The following is a 19201-nucleotide window of genomic DNA, read 5'->3' as shown; positions in this document are numbered from 1 at the left end:
GCATGACAAGTGCAAGGAGGAAGACAGGGCAGAGACCAGAGAAGTCCAAGCTGGAACATGACCTAGATCTTTGTTGTTCCTTCACAGCTTCTACCCAGGCTGGACCCCATCTCTCCCGCTTTGTGAGCCTCATTTCACATCTGAATAGTCTACTGAAGGAATCAGGGCCGAACTCCTCATCTCAACATTGTTGATCAAAAAATCCTACTCTTCAGTCTTAGCACAGTAAACTTTGCAGTAGTTATCCAGCTTTATACCTCAGAGGAAACACTGTGTCACTGCACTCCCTCTCCTGTGCAGATTTTCTACCACTGTCCTGCTGCCTCTCACTCTTTCCTGGTGCAGCCAATAAACTGGCATAAATCCCTGCCTGAGGAGGTTTCTGCAGGACACCAGCAGGATGCAGACAATGATTTTGCTGGCACCGCACCATGAAACTGCTCCTTTCCCATTTACAGACCCAGCTCCATTCTGTCCATCTGTTAACACATGGAGCTGTTTGGTCACAGCAGTCTGCATTCTGCAGAGCTGACACACAATGAGAATGCACCCAGAGATAAGAGCTAGAAGAATAAACAATTCAGAAGATTAAAAAAAAAAAAAATACTGCTAATTCTTTATGGTAACCTAACTACCTGGAGGCCAGTAAGCAGAAAACCACAGGGACTTTAGCTTGTACTTGTAGCTGTCCTGGTGTCTGAGTTTCCACAGTTCTCATCAGCTGCCTGCCTGCAATTCGTTCTCAGCTCCATCTCCTCTCTGCAGCAGCTGAGCAGCTCTGAGCACCTGCCCCTGCAAACCTTTGTGCTTCTGTGCTCGCAGACTCGCTCTGGGGCTGGACCATCCACAAAGCCACAGCTCTGACTGAGGTGTGTTACAGACAAAGGAACCACACAGAGGATCATCTCCCTCCCCTTTCTTGACAGGCTCCAGTGCAGGTCACAGTTTCAGAGATACCAACAAAGATGTGATCTAGGTCAGCCACAGCCACCAGTGTCTGTGGTCTTCAGGGCACGTTCTTTGTGAGCTCCACTTACTGTGTTTCTTTAGCTTTTCTCCAGATTGGCCAGGTCTCCAGCCCGAAGAAAAAAAATATCTCACAGCTTTTGTTACAGTTTCCATTCAAACAGGTCAGGATCTCTCTTTTCTCCATGAAGGTAAAAGACATCAGATTCACTTATGAGAGTCCACAGGGTTCTGTAACAGCCTTACACCTACTCTTTGTTCTATTTACTCTCAAAGCCATCCCAAATCTTTCTGCAGGAGGAAGCATACAACAACCTGAGCATTCTGGAGTCAGAGTTTCAGCACAGGCTCTTGGGCAACTCCCAGAGCAGACAAGAGAATCTGCTTCTTCTCTCTGAACACTGCCCTTCTTGCTGGTGTGTTCAGTACATGATGATGACAAAGTTGGTTGGAGTGTGCTAGATTGAGTTTATAGACATGACTGCTGTTCAACTGTTAAGCAGCATGCAGCACACATTGGGAGACATTTGGCATTATAGCATTTGTTTTCCCAAGCTGCTGTTATGCCTGATGGATCCGTGCTTTCCTGGAGATGGCTGAACACCTGCCTGCCAATAGAAGGTAGTGAATGAATTCCTTGTTTTGCTTTTCTACACATGCAACTTTGTCTTACTATTAAACTGTCCCACACATTTTCTCATTTTTACCCTTCCAATTCTCTGCTCAATCAGACCTGGGGAAGTAGTTAATGAGCAAATGGCTGTTGGGGGGATTTGTTGTTGGCCAAGGTTAAATCACAACAGCAGAAAAAAATTGCATGCATTTTTTGGTGGTACTTGTCTTTTTGTATTTTTTTTCATATACCAGTATTAAACTTTTGTCGTCCTCAAAAAATAAAAATCCCAACAAAATAAAATAAAACAAAAAACCAAACCCAAACCAAAAAGTAGCCAAAACCCCCTAATACCAACTAAAGGCAAATGATTCTGACAAATTTAGTGTTGTTGGCAAGAGTGATGCCCCTTGCTATTTCATCCATGGCCCAGTGGATTGACCTGTTTGGGAGTAAGGAGCTGTCAGAGTTGGAGGTCAGGGAAATGCACACCAACTGCTTCTTAGCATTGTTGTCCCCATTGCTGTTGGACATTTACATCAGGAGCAGGCTGCTAATCAGCAGCTCGATGAAAAAACAAAGGAAGAATATTCACTACAGGAGCTACAATATAATGATATTGGCCTGTGTTCTCCAAGAATTGGAAGTCTTCTGGAAGGACAGGGCCAGTCAGGGGGTTGACTTCAGATTTCCTTGTCACAAGGTCACACTGCAAACTCACAGCAGAGAAAGTATCACAATGACCTTTCTTCATCCGCTCTTGGAAGAAATGGGGGAAAAAGGAGTGAATGTCATAGGGGTTTGTTTTTGGGGCAACAAGTGGCAGGTAGCAGCTTAGGAAAATGTTTATCTTTTGTTAGGAAAATAAGAAGCCCCAAATCTAGAGGTTTCCAGCTACATATCCATGCATGCCAGTTGCTCTTATGTGACTTTTTGGCCTCATATAAACTGATGATTTCTCTGTGTTCGGGCACTCATAATGAGATTTTCTTAAAAAAAAAAATAGGTAGGCAAAGATTCTTATTATGAAAATCTCATAACTGAAACTACTCAGAGCAATCATCAAACTGTGCTTTTTACTGACATGTAAAGTTGAGGACAGGAGGTTGTTCTGGAGCAAGCTGCAGATCCAAGTGGCTGCTTGGGGCCTCTGCCCAGTTGCCCAGTGAGACACAGACCAAGTCACATGCCTTCAACAAGACATACCAGATTTGGGTATCATCCAGAAAAACAAAAGCATTTTCTGGGGAAGACAAGGAGCACATTGTAAGTGAGAGAAATTGTGCAGTCCAGAAAATTAACTGAGTTTACTTCCATGAGGGTTTTTTGGTGTTTCATGCTGTCACCGAAGCATTCTCACTAGTGATAGCATGGGCGTCAGCAGTGACTGTGTAACCAAGGTAGTGACTGGACCTGCTCTGTGCAGCGGGGAGAGCAGGCAATGTTGTCTACCTTGACCTAAAGACTTTTGGCATGATCTTCTACAACCTTGCTATGGACAAGCTGGAAAAGTAAGGGCGAGATAAGTGCACAGTGACATTGATGTGCAACTGCAGAGCTGGAAATACCCTTATGATGGATGTTGAATTTCTGAATGCCTCAATTTGCTTCAACTAAAAATGCCTTAGAATTAAATATTAAGATTCAACATTTAGAAAGACCTTTGAGTTTTCCCTGAAGTCTGCCAACAATAAGAAAATGCACACCAAAAAATCCCCACAATGAATCAAGTGCTGTTTTGGCTCAGTTTAAACTCTCTCAATTTAAACAGCATAAGAAAATGCACACAAAAAAATCCCCACAATGAATCAAGTGCTGTTTCGGCTCAGTTTAAACTCTCTGACTGTCCTTAAAGATAAGTGTTGTTATTTGCCTGACACATAAGATAGAGATTAAAGAATAGATAACATATTTTAGAACTGTTACCTTGGTTTTACATGTAACAAACACATGAGAAAAAACATTGGCAAGTTTATGTAGTCTCATGCACCAAGATATGAATAACCAGATTAAAAAAAATATCTGGAGGCATATCAATAAATGTATTCTCATGCAAATGTAAGAGAAATAGCATTTTCAGTCCACATTTGAAGCACAGAACAGGTTGGAGGTTAAAAGAAGATAACTTCTCCCCCACATTCACCCAGTTGCTTAATTGTTCTATATGTCATGATGCAGCAGCATCATGATGCAGCAGCATAAGACTGTACTCATGTAGCACTTGGCATTATGCTGGTGAATGTAGTCCTGGGTGAATTACTCTCTACGGTACAGTCATTCCTAATAATGCTCTGAAGATGTTTACAGCCTGAGACTTGAGACAAATGAAATCGCCATGTAAATCTAGAATCTTGGAATTTATTTTAATTGGATCTTTGCCTTTGTTTCTTCTTCAAACATAGCCTTTACCTCACCCTTATTTGCAGAGATAAAAGAAACATATCATAGTAGCCCTGGTGAGTGAGTTTCCACAGGAAAACAAATGTAGCACAATGGAAGGCACTCAACTCATTTGAATCAGTTGAGCTTCGCACACACTCTCAGGACACACATCATTAACAATTGTACTTGTACTGAACATTTCATTCAACTTTGAGCCCAAGCAACTTGGTACAGCCAGGAGCCATCACTGGGTCAAAATTTCCAAGTGCCACAGAGAAGTTGCTCTGGTCCTTCCCTGCTAGGGCCTGCCAGGCTGGGATTGAAGCAGTAACATCATCACTGCAGATGGGGGTATCCAGCCAGAGCATGAGAGAAAAGAAAGCAGTAGCATCTCTTTTAGCAGCTCCTTTCTACAAACCCAGCCACAGATTTCACTTCTCTTGAATTCAGCGAGGCTCAGCATCTCACCCTGGACACCACAGGACCACAGACAGACTTTGGAGCTTTGCCCATTTGAAGATAATCCATTCTTGAACTCTCTTGGGGGAGGAAAGAGAGCACACCTCAGACCAGGAGAAGACATTACTCCAAGTTCTAGCATGGTATCTGTGTCAAGCAAGTGAAAGGCTATCACCAGATCTTCTAATAAAGCTGTTTGCCCTGCAGTTTCTTTTCTCCTACAGACACTGTTTGCCTCAGCTGCAGGTCATTCCAGTGAAGGCCCAGCCACAGATAGTCAAAATAACTAAGTCCCTTGTTAATTCTTTTTGCATTGTCTTTCCCTGTGGTTGTGTACACTGCCACATTCTGACTAATTACTGACTGTAAAATAATGCATATATGCTATGCAATGTTTGGGCCTTTTCTTACTGCTTCTAACTGCCTAATTTTCAAATCTTTAATAATGTGCATTTAACATATAACTTTCTTTGCTATTTTTCCCTATCATCTTCTTGATGTAGTATGTAGTATGTTCACACTAAAGCTGCAAAGTGAACAAAGAGTAGGTGGAGCTTCTTGTGAGAAAACAAGCCATTGCTTCTAACTTTCCATTACCAAAACAGAGATCAGTAAGTTTCAAGTCTTCCCCTGCCACACATGCTTATTTGCCAGGGAGAAAATCTGTGACCACAACAGTTCCCATTATAAAAGTCTGTTTTCCTTAGATTATAATATTATCAAATGTTATGAGTTTGGGCTGGAATTATCTGTGGTAAATATCAGCCTTGGTCTGATTTTTTTTTGTTTAGTTTTTCATTTAGATTAATAATTCGATAGCATTTTACTCAGACTGGAAAGTGTGGATCATCTTTCATTTCAAAACCTAAAGCAGTCGCATATCTGAGATTTGGTGGCAAATGTTTTGTAGTGTTTGCTTTTCTGTTTGTGCTGTGTCCCCATAAAGGCCTGGCCAGAATTAATCAGGGGACAAAGAGTTCATAAGTGTACAATTCATATATGCAGTGCAGTATTCACTGGCTCTTTCTTCCCAAAGAAGACAGTCATGTATTTTCTTTTCTTCCCAAAGGAACATTCAGAGAATGAAAACACAGGTATAGTCCAGCACTGCTATAAGATTTTATATCCAGATATGTGAGTGTAGACCCAGATCCTAGGAGTCTTGGCAAAAGCAATTATAAAATTTTGAAACAGAAAGATTACTAAAGACAGGAAGATATCTGTTAAATATGTTGTTTGTTCTGATAAACTGAAATTCAAGCCAATTCTAAGCCTTTAAGTTGGAGCAAAATAAAAACAAAGGGCTAGGCCTGCAATTTCAGAAAAGGGAAATGGAGCAAGAGTGACACAGCCCTAGGTGAGTAACAGGACAGAGAACAAGACCCACTGCATTTCCCAAGTCAGGGTGATTTAGGATTGCTAGATTTGTCATGAGCCTCTAGGGTTTAAAGGAAAAGTCCCATAGGACCATATCAAGAATAGTCCCATAGGACCATATCAAGAAGAAACCTATAACCATGACCATCAAACCAAATCCCAAATACTCTTGAAAAGCAGCAAGGAAACTGAGGAAGAGTGACAAACAAGTGTCACTCTTGTCACACCATTTAGTCCATATGCCTCATGCAGAATGAGGTTTTTTTAGGAACTTGCTTATACAGTCTGTTCCTTGCAGACCACATAAGCCTGAAAGTCTGTGTGCCAGAAGGATGACAAGGGTGAAGAGCTGTAAAAAACAAAGCCTAAATTTACCTGCCCTGTGTGGGTCAGTAGCTGTCCTGAGAGCCTGTGGCACTGAGATCCTTGGGTTCCACTTTACAGAGGTTTTCCACATAGAGACACTTTTCTCAAAAAATGGGTAAAAACCAGCAGAGCCAATGGTTGAAGTCATGAACCACCCTTTCTTTCTGCTTTTTGCCTCTAGCTATGTCAACACCATGACCAGTGGCAACTACTTCTAGCTGGCCCCTTCTAGCCATTGATGAGAAGGAGCACTGCACAGTTTCATTACTGGAAATACATGTGCCCAAAGTCCATGTGGAAAACCTTCATTTCATTAAGTATTTTGTATCTCACTCACTCTCTGGGAGGCCTCAAATCTGCCAGTGAGTGTGCACATCCAGAAGGGAGACATTGCAAGGATGCTTTTTCTACAGAGAAATTCTATGGTTGTTTTAGCTTCTGGGACATAGACAAATAAAATTGTTCTTTGGAAACAAGTAGATGCTGTGGATAGGTTTATTTCCATTTTATTTTGTCCTGTATCACTGAGCCACATGAAGTTGCAACCAGTGTTGGGAATTTTCACAGAAGCCATAAGATGACTGCATTGGATAAAAAACCTCTTTGTTTTGTTTTTTTGGTTTTTTGGTTGGTTGGTTGGTTTTGGGTTTTTTTTTTTATTTTTTTTTGTTGATGTGTTTTGTTTGTTTGGGTTGTGTGTCTTTTTTTTTTTTTTTTTTTTAAGCCTTCCTTGACATACCAAGCTCTTTTCTTAGGACCAGAAGAATGACCATATCAATGACTAGATACAGCAAGAGACAGAGACAAACCTGCTATGGTCTGATTTTGGAGGTTTTGAGATTCCCTGTGCCCTGGACATTTCTTATGCTTTTTATCTCACAGCCACTCTGTCGTCAGCAGTACATCTGAAGAACAAAGGTAAAAGTAAGATTTGTACCTCATACAACTAGCAGGTTGACTGTTACTAAAAGAAGCATCTGCAGAGACCAATCCTTGTATTAATAAGTATTTGAGAAATTATAAACATGCGAAGAGGCACCACCTAGGCATGCAGGCTATGCATATGTGTGCCTGTGTGGGCACTAGAGTTTCTAAGCAATTTTTTCTCCGTTTTTAAAAAAGGTTTTTTTTTGAAATTTTCTTGAAAAAAAGGACAGCGTGGTGTGTAAATCAGCCATGAGAGCAAAGAGAACATTTTCCTTTTGCACTGAGAAGCAGCACAGTAAGCACTTCACATTACTAGATTGGGGTTGCTATTAGTTCTTTGTGGTAATGCAACTGCGTGACTGAAAGCCACAAAGAATCCTGTAGCAGAAAGCTACACTGCCCTGAATATATTTTTTAGAAGATCAAGTCTGCAGTGAAAGTGGTCTTGCTGCAGCAGAAAGGTGCTTGGTTGTTATAAATGGGAGTGCTGATCATGTATCTAAGCAAGTAACTCTCTATCACTGAGGTAAGTCAGGTGATAGTTTTAGTATTTTAGAGATGGGGAGCAAAGGACAGAAACCTAGCATATCCTGTCAGGCTTGCCAGTAATTGCCAGAAGAGGCAGGAGCAAATTACAATAATAGAGGGCTCTTTCTAGCACAGCTTCTCACGTAGGCAAGTATCCAATGGACAAATAGGCCTGACAAGTGCTCCAAGCTCCCCCAGCCTATGTGGTTTTGCTTCTGATGACGCTGAACTTTCCAGAGACAGACAGTATGCACTAGAATGGGCATATGGAAGAGGATTGGTACCAGTTCCCAAGCTTGAGGTGTCCATGGCCTCTGCTCCTTTCCTTATGTTCTCTTGAAGTACCTGGGAGGCCTTCAGTTTTCAGGACTTTGGCTGAGAGCTCCACTCTTGCTAATGCCTGAGCACCACTTCACTGCAAAAACATCAACACCACAAACATAAGAAACCATGTATTGTTACCATTTTGTAGAAGAGCTGGGGAGAAGCTGTGTAATGTTCACATTTTCAGTGCTAAAGAAAGAATATGTTTTTTCCACTAGCTCTCTGATATGAAACACAGACAAGAAGAAACTCCTACCCCATTTGAGCTTTGCCATGGGGTTTATCAGCCACAAATCTGCCCCATAACAGAGGCAAGGCAAAGAAGGTACAGGAAGCCCAGCTCTGCAAAATGACACGGGGTGGAAGCTGCCCAGCTTTAAGGACCTAATAATCCATCAGAACAATGGGGTGTCATGGCACAGAAGTGAAGAGAGATCCATGATTCTGGTTGCTGAAGATGTACTGCACAACAGGAGTCTGGCACAAGCCAGGCTGTATGGAAGATCCATGTGAAACAGAGACAAGATCAGGCCTGAATATGAAGTGCAAAAGCTGCTTGTGCCTTGGGTGAGAGGAGCACAAGTGCAATGGACAAGTTAGACTATTCTTGCTGTTCCATATATAAACATGTTCCAGGATAATTGGATGATATGACAGAAAAAGCTGACTAGAGATCTAAGTCCTCTGGAATTTAACTGTCCTCATCTGGCATTAGGACAACAGACTTTAGGGAGGAGTAAAAACCTATGAGAACTCAGTATCAAACTTTAAAAACTTACAACATATCTTATTAACTAAATATTAAACTTCTGAAAACTAAATACCAAATAAATATCACTGAGGACATGGAGTATACACACATTTTTTCTGTAAGTGCTTAAAATGTAGTTCTAAGGACTGCATCCCTGTGTAATGCCTTTTCCGTTCAGTGCTGAAAAGATGACAAGATTTTCTGAATATGATACTTAAAAGGAGATGGTGTCACCACTCCTCAGTGAGTACTGCCCACAGCTCCAATGCATGGAAGCCTTGAAATCTCATTCAGATACATAATTGTAAGAGCCAATGGAAACTTTTGTCCTGATGTCATCAGTGATTTAGATTTTTTTTTTTTTTTAGAATTAAGAAGATTTTTTTTTCTTTAGAATTAAAAAGAATTGCTGAAGAACTAATGACATAAAAATGCAACCACCACCATTTATTGCATTATCAGTGAAGATTTTAGCTACCATTTTAGCTGGTTTTTTATAGTGCCCAGCTTGGCAAAACAGCCATAAGCTATGAGGTATCTGTCAAGGTCTGCAGACACCCATATATCTGCCTTCATCTGGATTTCTCTCAGTAATGAGATTGCAAACGCAGTAACATTACTGGAGTCAGATTTATCTCCTGTTTACAGAATTTCAGCTACAGGAATATCTGCTGTAAAAGGGAGCAAATAACAAATTTGAGTTAGTTTTTTTTTTTTTAAGTACAAATTGTTATTTGTAGGATCATAAAACGGGCTGTGTGTCACTCATAGCTACCACTGAGCAGGACATCCATGGTCCAGAGGGCAGCATTTAAAGTGCACATAATTCTAGGGCTTCATATAGACTTTGTCAGCACCCAGATTTTTATTCACAATCAAATTTGGATTTTACTTCAGTTGGATAATTCTTTGGATAATAATCAGCCTGAAGTGAACCCTACTTATCTCTGTGCAAAAGGATTTAAAAATTGACACGCTCTAGCCTGACAAACAGTGCAAAAGATCTGGCTGGGATGATCTCAGAGATTTGGAACTGTCTGGTGTTAAATCCTCAGGATAAGATTGCAAATGCTCACAATGCACCTGGTGTAACAATGCAAAAATGCTAGTGCCTGCCTAATCTTCTCTTACTGCTGTCTTTCAACAGCAGGCTTGTTGGCCCTTGCTTATTTTTACTGCATCTGGTATTTCAATTCTTGCATATGAACTTTTCCCTATTAAGTGATTTGCTTAATATCTTTACATCAGGAGTTTATCTTACATTGAATCAAATAAAGTTGATTCATTTCATGTGTTGCCTGATAATGTTATCTAAACACAACATGTTAAGAGACAGGGCAAGCACAAACAACCCTTTAAACCAGTGAGTCTCAGCCCATTACACCAGGAAAAATATTGAATTATCAAACTCCTTCCTATATGTACCTTATCACAATAAAAACTGTGCCTGTGTTCTGGCCCATTTATGTACACTGAACTGAGAGGCAACTACAAATTCAATGTTTTATTTAAAAGCAATGATTTAAATTACAGCTATGAAGTACATCAGAGGCAATGTTCCTCTTATTCAATTCTGCTTGTTTCAGATATTATGCCATGTGGTTGAAGCATGAATGGTTACAATCCTTAAATTCTTAAGTCTTTAGACTTAATATGAAAAGAATTCTCATTAAATTATATTTTGTCACTTTTCTTATTCTCAAATGTACAGAAGAATAAACTTTAAAAAGATGAATCCTCACAGGAGTCTAAATGGAGGTGATTGTCAGTATGGATTTAAAAAAATCTAATTAAAGATTTCAATTTAAATACTTTAAGACAAACCTGCATATAATGATGATCAATTATTATGCCATACCTATTCAATCAATTACATTAGGTAAAAATCATATGGTGGTACATTCTTTCTCCTGAAGTTTCACAAAAAGTGCCTACTTTTTCAAAAATATTTTAAGAAATATTTTACTACCACACCACCTTAGCCAAATTCTACTCCTTTGAACAAATAAAATTTTGGGCTCTGGGCTGGATAAAGTATTTCATTCCAATTTCATTTCAGTGTATATTTGAAATAGGACAGCATCATTTGGAATGACCACAAGGTGGTGATGAAAGGGTAACTGGAGTGGGTTTTTTAATCTGCTAAAATCACCCACAAGTCAAATGTGTGTTATCCCAACTGCCTGGTCTTATGCACCGAACAATGAGGAAAATAAGGATTATCAGACAGCATGTTTTGAAACAGCTGTGAAAGAGACATTTTGTATCTCAGTGGATTCCAGCAAAACCCAGGGGCTAGAACACAGGAAAAAGGTCGGTTTTCTCCTCTAGAAGAAGCAAAAGAACTATCTCTCAGATCCTGCTGCTACAATAGCTGAAAAGTAGGGTGGGATGTAAGTAGATACAATGGAAGAACTCCGCAACAGAGATGAGACGTTACTTTTAAAGTAATTTCTGGTCTTTCAGTATTTCTGGTGAAACAGGAACTCATAACACATCAGCAGATATATCAAGCCAGGAGAAAAGGCAGCTGGTAAATTTACAGATTCCTCTCACAGATTGTATGGGTGGTCAACTTCATTAGGTTAAAAGTCCAATGCCACAAATATTAGTTATTTCAGCTGCCTGGACCAGGCATTTTTAAGACAGTTGCATGATTTGAGTTCTCAGATATTTTTTTTACTCAAGACAGTACCTGTGGAAAGATTTAATGCATCTGTAGGGAACAGAGCCTGGGCCGAACTCCATCTTGCAAGTGTTCTCCAGAGACTTTTGTTCTGTTTGTTCTGATCCTTCTGGACTTAAGTTTAGATCTTTAATTCTCACAGAAATCAAATACTAATATGTGCCAAAAAATCTCTTTGGTTTCAAAGCATTAACTATATATGCCTTGTCATATAGTCACAGTCATTCTGTCTTCTAGATGGTATTACTGTACCAAGTCTTGGCAGGGAAGAGTTGTGAAGCTTGAGCTGGTCTAGGTAATGAAGTAAATGTATGTATCCCAACCTACCCTGAAAGCAAGCAGAATATTTAATCACAGAAGATTTAATTCTCTGTTCAGATGTTATTTGGATCACAATAATGTATTGAAAAGGTGATCTGGGGAGAAAACAAAGCTGCCATGCTTTTGCTGCCTACTCACTGAAAGCCATGCAAAACCCATTAGTAAGCTATTGTTGGTATTTATAGTTTATCAGGGTAAACAGTTCATTTTGCAGGGCTCAGTTTGTAAGTTCCCGTTATAATCAAAGGGCACAGGGTTCAGAAATGCAGCCCAAAGTGGGAAGCTTAAAATGCTCTGTTCAGTGCCACACTTTTGTCTCATCAAAATTCATGTTGCAGCATTTCCTGGATTTTAGTGCTGTTTCATTCTACTTTCAGCATTTTTTTTTTATCTCAAAGAGTAGCTACAGCAGTTTCTAAAGAAAGAATAGAGCAGCATGAGGAAGCACATCCCCAAACTACAGTGAGCTTCTGACTCACTGGCTTTTTCTTCTTGCTATTCAGACAAGCTTGTCAAGTGCTAGGGTTTGAAAATGTCAAATGTCATCACTCGTATTCACCAGCATCTAGTTTAAAAATTCAGATCTGATTAAAACATAAAACCCCAAATTTATTGTCACTACTAGTGCTGTACCATCATGTTCCTTCACCCGAAGTGTTGTCAGTATTGCCAAGTTCCCAAATTAAGTGATTTTTGGAGTTCTGCCCCAGATGGAGCCATATGGTTCTGAGATCTCATGTTTTAGCCATTGTTGTTACAGAGCAAAACCACCCAAGCCAATGCATTTCTTTGGCAAAGATATGAATAGTGGACAGCAAGCTGAAAAATTATTTTTCAAGTTTCAGGGATATCCAGGCTCTATTTTCGAGATCATAGAAATGACATACACCACCAGTCTGTGCCAGATAAGCCTTGTTTGTTCTGCTGTAGCAAGCAGGGCTGATTTCTTGTTATACGTTAGTGTCAGAAAAAAAGAACTGCTGGGTTAGCAAGTCTGCTTACATGGGAGAAGCCCATGGGTTCTCAATTTCCAATTTATGCATCCCCATCATAGCACAGGCATTGTGGGGCATGGAATACATGTAGTCTTGGGACTGGAGCTTCTCTGAGACAAAAGCAATGTTTACAGTTCACTTATAAAAACTAAAGGTGACAGAATGAGCTGGTAGAAAATGAAGAGAGGTCTGGAAGAGAGATCTTTACCTCTGGACTATCCTGAACCCCCCAGATCAAGTCTACCTTCCTCAGAAAGTATCAAGAACAACTCCATGAAATCAAGAAGTTCCATTCTGCACATTAAAATAATTAAGACTATCAGGAAAAATCAATACTTGATGAATAAACTGACCTTTCTGGAGTTATACCAGAGATTCTTTTGGATTTGCACATCTTAATTAAACCAGCTTTAACTGAACTATTTTATGCCTAACACAGCTGTGATGGACTAGTCTCAACTCATCTCATACCAATTCAAGGCAGGAAAAGGAAGTAATTTTACATTAGCACATAAATGAGCTGTGTACATCCTTATCACCAGATATTGTTGAAATAAGAAATAAAGCATGCCTGCATAAAATATAAATAATGAATTATGGTAAACATGAGAAATTAGAACAATGCAGGCACAGTACTGAAAGAGATACTAAGCTTTATGTACTGTAATTTAAACCAATGCCTAACTCCTGAAGAAAGTGTCTTGCACCTTTGAATGATTTGATGCTGGACTTTAATTTCTTCAATAGAAATAGAAATGTCCATTCTACTAGAATCATCTCTTCTCACCCTTACTGCAAAATAAGACAAAAATAATTGTCCAAACCTGCAAAATCAGGCAGAAGAATTAATCTCCTGCTTCTGTTTACATGTGTGGCATCTGTTGCAGAAAATGAAAGTAATACCTCTACACCCTGCAAACATCTCCACCCAGCAGTTTCTTTGGACTAACTTCCATTGACTTATGTCAGAAAAAAAATTCCCCACAGATTTCTCATGTTTTCTTAGTCTGAGTACTTGAAATAATGGAGGATAGATCACATACAGCCTTAGTATTCTGTGCAACCACAGTGGGGATAAGAGACACAGCACAACATTGAGAGCAGTGCCAAGGTTAGTCCCAAACTTGCTGAGCTAGCAGACTTCCAGGCCATATCACTGGAGTGCTGCAAAGGGTTTTCAAAGGCAAAACTTCCTGCTTCATATCCTTAGCTTGCCTATTGTGGGAGATTGCTAGGGAGCATCTCCATTGGAAGAAAATAGCCTCACTCTTTGTTGTCAAGTGAAGATACCCTGTTCATCTCTCAAGTCAAATATCTAAGGAATCAGAGAAGTGAAATGTCTTCCTGTTGTTCAAGTAGAGCCTTAAAAATTCCTCATTTCTTTGCAGCCTCCTGACCAAAGAGGGGCAGACACCAGCGCTTTGGGCATCCAGAAGTGAGGGGAGTTAGGCTTCATCTGGACATTCCTGCCCCTTTCCTCTCATGAAACATGTGTCTGTTCATCCGGTCCTCTGAGCCACTTCCTCCTCACTTTTCAGTCATCTGCTCTCAGAGCGCTTTTGCAAGTAAGCCCAGTCTTCCTTGCACAATCTGGAGCTGTGCTCAAGAGGAGCCTTGCTGGAATGTAGGCTAGAACATAACCACAGTGTGTCACAAAATAAAGGTCCTAGGCATTGTGACCTGCTCTGGAGCCTGGGCGGGTGAATATCTTAATGCTGATTTCAAGAGAGCCACAACATTTCACCCCAGCAGAAGCTGTGAGCCTTTGCTGTGTGTCAGTGACCCAGAACTGGCTCCAAGAAAGCTGACAGGCTTTGCACCCATTGCACTGGGTGGACTCTTTCATCCCCACCAGGTAGCACAGAGTTGCACGCACAGGTTTCAGTGCTGTGCTGACTTCACTGCACAGCTTCTGTGTCTGAAGCCAGCTCAGAGCCAGCCCAGGGAGCTCTGCTCTGTCAGCATCTGCACAGCAGGGATGTAGCCTGCAGAAGCTGTTAGGACAGGACTCCCAGAAGTGATGGGAAGTGGAATTTCAGACTAGGCTTCAGGGAGGCCTTTAGTACTTTTATCACCTACACTCAACCCCAGCAGTACTTTGAAACATGAGTAATATTTTATTTACCTACACATGTGTATCAATGGTTCCCTACAGCTCTGTCAGGTCCCCTGGTTTCAGTCTTATTATGTAATGTAAGCTTCCCTGAATGGAGAAGGACTCTGGGAATGTGGGCTTCACCTCAGCCTTACCTACCCTCCAGTAGGAGTTGTGTGAAAGGAAATTTATTCTCATCAGGACTTTCAGGTGCGTGGGTGTTTCTAGGAATAAGCAACACCCAACCACAGAACAACCAGGAAGAGGCTTTATAAGCATATTGTGCCACTTTGCTGCCACAAAGGTTATAAATGATATCTTCATAGCCAGCCTGCTGCATTATGCCATTCTTCTAGGGGACTTGCCATGTGGTGGGATCCGTAAGCTAGGAAATGACCACTGCAAGCCGGCCTTCAAGGCACAGTGAACACAAAAGCTCAGATTACAGAGTCTGCAATTGCAAACATTCAGGCAATCAAATCTGAGGCAGACCTGTCAATCATGTTCCAGGTAGAGTGGATTAACTCTGTTAGAGTGAAGAAGTGGAACAGCAGGAGGAACATCAAAGTGCATCAGCTAGTGCATCAGTGCTAAGTAGATGGAGAAGTTTTGCATCTGCCTGCACAAAAAAATTATGCTATGGATACTTTCATTTTCTCTTTCATATACCTCCATATGCAAAATTAAAGTATTTGTTACAGAATATGCAAATAGAACTTCTGAATTTCTTTTTCCACCACTGTAACTAGGTTCTAAGACAGGTCATCAAAAGGCAGGAAATTCACTGACAAGCGTGACAGACACTGCAATCTCTGAAATAATTAAATTGGTTTTAATGCCTTATACATTGAACAAGGCTGTTGCATACTGTAATCCAGCCTTAATTTTACCTTCTTGCCAAATTGCCAGACAAAACCATTGTTGGGGTGACTACTTTGTGCCTGCAACAGATCTGTCAGTGCACAGAGAATCATGATCCTTTCCCAGAACCATTTCCAACTTCAGAGATTTACTAATTTATTTGCAGACTATCGAGCTATCTGAATTTTTAGGATTCTCAGCTGACATAGAAAGAGACAGCAGGGAGAATTCTCACATGGAGAAAGTCATGGTACCTTCATGAGAAGTCAACAAAACCAGGCCAGCTTAAGTTTGTACCAGATGGGGTTCCAGCACTCTGACATTCACGTCATCATTGGAAACTCAGTTCCTGGAGCAAATTTTATTTCTGTCTACACTTGGTCAAAAGTTAAAAGCCAGCTTTACAGTTCTTGCTCTTCTTGTTGAATTAGTAATTAACATGGAATCTTCTGTCAGCAAGGACTAAGTTGAGTAAAACCACTTCAAACAGAGCAGATCACAGAGACTGCCAAATAATATCTGATGACATTTACGATAATTAACATAAAATGGCACTGCAATAACCCACACTGAAAACCACAGGCAGAGCCTAGATCTGTGCTCTTAGAACTCAGAAGACAGGGAAAATTCAGTCTCCAGCAAGGCAGTGAAGACTCTTCCTAGCACCTTAAACAAATGAGGCTTGAGTTTCTCTGCTGCTGTGTGGAAATAGGCCCTTACTCGAAACATATCTATAGTTGCACTCATGGGCAATATCTTCATCCTCACCTATGTCTCAGGCTTCAGCTATCCCAGCCTCTCCACTTTTCTTCCTTTACATTAAATGCACACTATGTTTCTAATTAATGCAGCCAGCAAATCTTGACAACTTTCATTCCTTTACATGCATTATTTCTTTGTCTCAGTCTTCCTCTGTCCCACTTTCTCCTTTCTCAGATCAGATGTGGCAATCTGGTAAAGCTCCCACTGACTGGAAGAGGTGAAACATACCCCCTTCCCATCTTTTAAAAAGGAAAATAATGAAGACCCAGGAACACTACAGTCTCAGTCTCATCCTCTGTGCCTGGCAAGATCATGGAGCAGGTCCCCCTGGAAAGGCACATGGAAAGTAAGGAAGTGATTTGCAGCAGCCAGCATGGCTTCACTGGCAGATTTGAGGCCCTTCCATGATAGGTGAGGGCATTGGTGGATGAGGGAAGAGTAACTGATGTCATCTACCTGGCCTTGTACAAACAAAGCCAGGTACATGCCACTGTCCCACACAACATCCTTAAAACATCCTCTGAAGTGGAGAGGCCCCGACCACACCACAGTGGAGAAGGATTTGGCTGGATGGTCACCCTCAGTGCAGTCACTGGCTCAATGTCCCAGTGGAGACCAGCAGTGAGTGCCATTCCTCAGGGGTTGGGGCTGGGACAGGGATATTTTAACACTTTTGTTGGCTGCATGGACAGTGGGACTGAGCTCACCCTCAGTGAGTTTGCCCACAACACCAAGCTGTGAGGTGCAGTCAACACGCTGGAGGGAAGGGATGCCATCCAGAGGGACCTGGACAGGCCTCATGAAGTTCAACAAGGCCAAGCACAAGGTCCTGCACCTGGACCAGGGCAACCCCAAGAGCAAACACAGGCTGGGTGGAGAATAAATCAATAGCAGGCCTGAGCAGAAAGACTTGGGGGTGTTGTTGGATGAGAAGCAACATCCCCTTGCAGCCCGGAAAGTCAAACACATCCTTTTGCACACAGCCAGGATGTGCTTGGCTTTCTGGGCTGCATCCAAAGCAGTGTGGCCAGCAGGGCAAGCAAGGTGATTCTCCCGCTCTGCCCTGCTCTGGTGAGACCCCACCTGGAGTCCTGCACCCACATCTGGAGCCCACTACATAAGAAGGATGTGAACCCGAGGGAGAGAACCCAGAGGAGGGCTACCAAGATGATCAGAGGGCTGGAACACCTGGACTATAAAGGCAGACTGAGAAGAGTTGGGGTTGTTCAGCCGGGAGAAGAGAAGGCTCCAGGGAGATTTCAGAGCAGCATTCCTAATGGCAATCTGCTACAGAGCTGGAGAGGGACAAGGGCAGGTAGTAACAGGACAAGGGGGAATGGCTTTACACTGAAAAAGGATAGGTTTAGGTTAGATATGAGGCAGAGATTCTGTTCTGTGAGGGTGGTGAGACACTGGAACAGGCTGCCCAGAGAAGTTGTGGATGCCCCATCCCTTGAAATGTTCATGGCCTGGCTGGATGGGACTTTGAGCAACTTGATCTAGGGAAAGATGTCCCTGCTGATGACAGGAGGGTTGGAAATAGATGACCTTTAAGGTCCCTTCCAACACAAATAAATCTAGATTCCTATGAATTCTATGTCATGGGATCCTGGCTCTCAATATATAACTTGGAGAAAAGTCTGCTGTGATTACTCATCACTCCTTGTGGCAAACTTCTGTTTTCTGACATGACCTTCTACAGACTTCTCATATCTCACTTCCCAAATTCTGCTGCCCTCAATGAGAAAGTTGCTTCCAAAGTATCTTAATGACATCTAAAATAATTCTTCCCCACCTAAAGAATATAGCTGTCTAATTTCTGTGTCTGAATTAATTTCTATAGTAAAGATCTTCCACGATGACAACTTAAATTTGGACTTTTCTTATTTAGAAGAGAGTTTTCTCTCTTCCAAAATCTCCTCTATCCCATCGCATCTCTTATTTTTTTGGTTTATACAGCAATCTTGTATGCAGTACACAACAAGTCTGCACATTTTCTACATCTTAATATCCTCTTGTCTTTGCATCAGATTTGAGCACCACTTCTTTTACATTTGAGTCCTGACACTGCTTACATTTTGCCTATTTCTCTCTCCAGTCTTATTTTTACTTACATAAACATATCATCTTCCTTTCCATGCCCTTGTCTAAAACACAGTGATGTTTCTGTTCACATGCATTACTAATTCCACAGTAAATGGTACATACTCAGAAAATAAACCAGTGTTACTGTGAATAGCACATTAAAAACCTCAGAACAGTCAAGAGGAGAGTCAAAATCCTATACTGAATGTTAAAAATCAAGTGGATAAAAATATACAGAACACCCTCCCACAAAAAGCAGTAGTCAATGAGATGTTCCTGGGACCAAGCTCATCCCTCTGAATTTGTGTTTGGCATTATTTTCTTTATATTATTATTATCAGTTTTTCTTTTACTTATTTAAATAAGACTTTATTTCACACTCCTCTGTTCCAGTGAACATCAATGCAGACCATTTTGGAACACCAGTCTGATCAAAGAAAACCAGAACACCAGACTGCAGTCATCAGAACAGTTTAAACACGGTGTGCACTTCAAGCACCTGAGCAGTTCATTTCCTGCCAAATTTAATCTGTCTTTTCCTCTTATGTCTCTGTCCTCACTGCTAATTATTCTGACTTGTAGCTTTAATAGCTGAGGCCTTTTCTCTACCACTGACCACAGAATTGTGCTGGGGAAATGCTGTGGCTTAGGAAAGGAGAGTGACCCCCAGAGTTTAAAATTATTTCATCAGTGAGGAAATGGA

Source organism: Anomalospiza imberbis, chromosome 2, assembly GCF_031753505.1.
Source record: "Anomalospiza imberbis isolate Cuckoo-Finch-1a 21T00152 chromosome 2, ASM3175350v1, whole genome shotgun sequence".
NCBI lineage: Eukaryota > Metazoa > Chordata > Aves > Passeriformes > Viduidae > Anomalospiza > Anomalospiza imberbis.
This window is presented reverse-complemented; position numbering follows the sequence as displayed.